Here is a 3,004-nt window from a genome sequence, read left to right on the forward strand (position 1 = left end):
CGTATGAAAATGCTTTGAGTGATCCCCAAATAAAGGCAGTACACTCAAAAGTGTACAAATTACGATGGGCACTGGATTCAAAGCGTTTTGTGAACGAAAGTGCTTGCTACAAACAAACCATGACCCTTCTTTTGTTGAACTTGTCTTCAGACAATGGCTCTTTTACACTCGATAACCACATTTGTCAACATGGACCAAGTGAAGCGCACCGCCACTAGAACAGTAACAAGAACATCAATGTTTAGCGTTGCAACCGCCTCGACAGCCGCTGCGACGAATGCCCAACCGCTACCTATCTTTGCAACCCCTAAAAATGAAAATTGAAAGGCTGCCAGAAAGCCACATATGTATGTTCATGTATTCATTGCTTCAGCGATCTTCCACGTAACGGATGGAGATATTCCTAGGTTAGTAGTTTTGTATACGCAAGTAGATATATATGCATATACTCAGTATATGTAGGCACATAGATACATATGTGCATGTGATTGTATATTTCTTATGTAAGATGCGATTTCATTTAGGTAGAAAATTAGCGTCGAAACCTTTTGCTTTTGCTTTTCGACGAGACGAGAAAATTGGCGATGTGGTTGCAGGCAGACAAACTGTTGCGCATTTTTGTTCTGCAGCTTAAATGGTTTAAGTTCGATGTCTGCTGTAAACTCCTACATGTCTGCCATTGATGAGTACGAGGAGCCTGCTCCTGCACCTACCTACCATTGCAAGCAGTGTAAAACGACCTTCTCATGCTTGGTTCAGTGTGTTTCGCATTCTTTCCGAACTCGCTTGCCTCAAACCGGTCGTTCTCCATTGTGCAGAGAGAAATGGAATTGTATGTTACATGCTTGAGCAAATGCTTATTCACAAAATATGGCAGACAAAAAGGCGAACGTCGTTATGAAACTTCACTTGGAGCACAATTTGCATTCATAGAGGATGACTTATATTGAAAAAAGGGAGTTGCCGTTCAAGTGCAACGATCCTTCCAAGACTACCTGACCTCATTGGTGTTGAGCGTACCACTGGCAAATAACTGCCTAGCAAGCGCACAGCTACCTGGGTGCTAAACGAACTGCTGACAGGCATCGGTAATCTGCCGGAATTTGATTATGCGGATTTAAATAAAATATGCGTCAGCATGCCTCTAATGATCTTAAAAACGTGACGAACAATAAAAAAGGGTTTATATTTGCTGAAGTGCAACTACAAACGGGGATTCGAATATTCGGCATAAATGGGCATGTACTTCACTATCGTGAATAAAATTTCATTAACATCCCTACCAGAGCCGACCGGGTAGATCTCCTAGCAACTACCATAATATGGTTTCTATAAATTTGCTAGCGGCAATTTTAAAACGCTACCGCATTAATTGTGATTGTGTGTGAAATTTGACGAACATATGTAATTGCATTGGAGTATACGGCATACGTTCTGGCAGGGAATTCATTGAGTTTATGCATGTATACCAAATTTGTTAATGAGTAATTCCATTAATTCAGGCAACTGTTACCGAGGCTCCTATTGCCAAACAGCGGTATGACAAAATCTCGGGAGGTTCTCCTTGCATGCACCGATGGAATGCTGAAATCAGCAATTTCTTAGTTCGCAGTAAGCTTTCTTTTATTGCCAGCTTATATGTACGATCATTATCTATTGTCTTTGTCGCTAAAAAAAAAAAAACCAAAACGTACCCTGCCGTTTAAGGCGAATTTTCAAGCAGCATTTTATATGAATTTTTCTATTTTCGAGAACTTTTTGAAAATGCGTTAGTTTAACGTACATGTAGGCCTGTATCGCTAGAGGTCCCGATTGGCAACGACTTGGGAGAAGGGTTTAAAATATGTGTGTATAGCAACAAATAGTCGGTATTAATTTGTACTGACATCCCCAAAAACTTGCAAGAGCGTACTGATTCGGGTACTCCAGAGAGCTGCAACTTCTTACTAGTAAAATTTTCAATTGCAGAAAGTCCCTAGCATAAGAGCGAATTAAGAACAATAATAAATGGCAAACGGGTTCTGGTGCAAACAAAAAAAATGAGTGGAACTTGAAATATTAATGATGTACTGGCTTATGCAAATGCTTGTTTGTAAAGCATAGGGTTTGAAACTGATTTGTAAATTGCAAAACGTTTGCGGTAGGATTGTCAGTGCAGTACCAGTGCAACACCTGCTGACTTTCAAGTTCTTACTAGTTTTATGTTCACCAACCCGTTCTGCCAGTTTATTATTATTATTATTTTTTTGTTAATTTACGCTCGATTTTGCTTTTACACTCTCGCTGCAATTTTTTACTGAAAAAGCTGCTATACACCACTAATATTCCTGATGGGATGACCATATATACATATATCAAAAATACATACATACGTATGTGACCAATATTGGGCATTTTAATAAGCAATGCCATTATAGTTATAAGATAATTTTCAGTCTTCGGTGATTGTAAAGATTTTCTGATGGGTGCTTAGATCTTACGATGGTCGGTTCTTTGTTACCAGAACCATCACATAAATCTTACTACAAACACGATTACTTTTAATATGATTCTGGGTTAAAGTTGATTATAGGCGTGGAATCCCTCCTAATGCATGGAAGTGGAATTTTTGTGCGATGAGGAAGTGGAATCCACGCGGGATGAGGAAGTGGAATTCAGGCGGGATTATGGATCAACGGAGAGTGTGGTTTACGAAGTGCTTGCTGGCTCCTCGTTTTCGTCATTTTTGGGATGGAAGTAGGACCAGTTTGGCCAGCGGTCTCGTGATCTGCCCTTTCTCCGTGATGATGTCAACTACACGTACTCGATCGTCGGGACCAGGATGTAAGCTGCTTATTCGACCTAATCTCCACTCATTTGGTGGGAGGGAGGTTGTCTTCCTTGATGACCACGAGATCTCCAACTTTTATATTTTGCTTTGGATATTTCCATTTAATCCGTTTTTGCAGTTCGGATAAATATTCGGTTTTCCATCGCTTACAAAAAGTTTGGTGAAGAGCCTTAA

The sequence above is a fragment of the Rhagoletis zephyria genome, unplaced genomic scaffold, assembly GCF_001687245.7.
Source record: "Rhagoletis zephyria isolate East Lansing unplaced genomic scaffold, Rhagoletis_zephyria_1.1 Rzeph_scaffold_03476, whole genome shotgun sequence".
NCBI lineage: Eukaryota > Metazoa > Arthropoda > Insecta > Diptera > Tephritidae > Rhagoletis > Rhagoletis zephyria.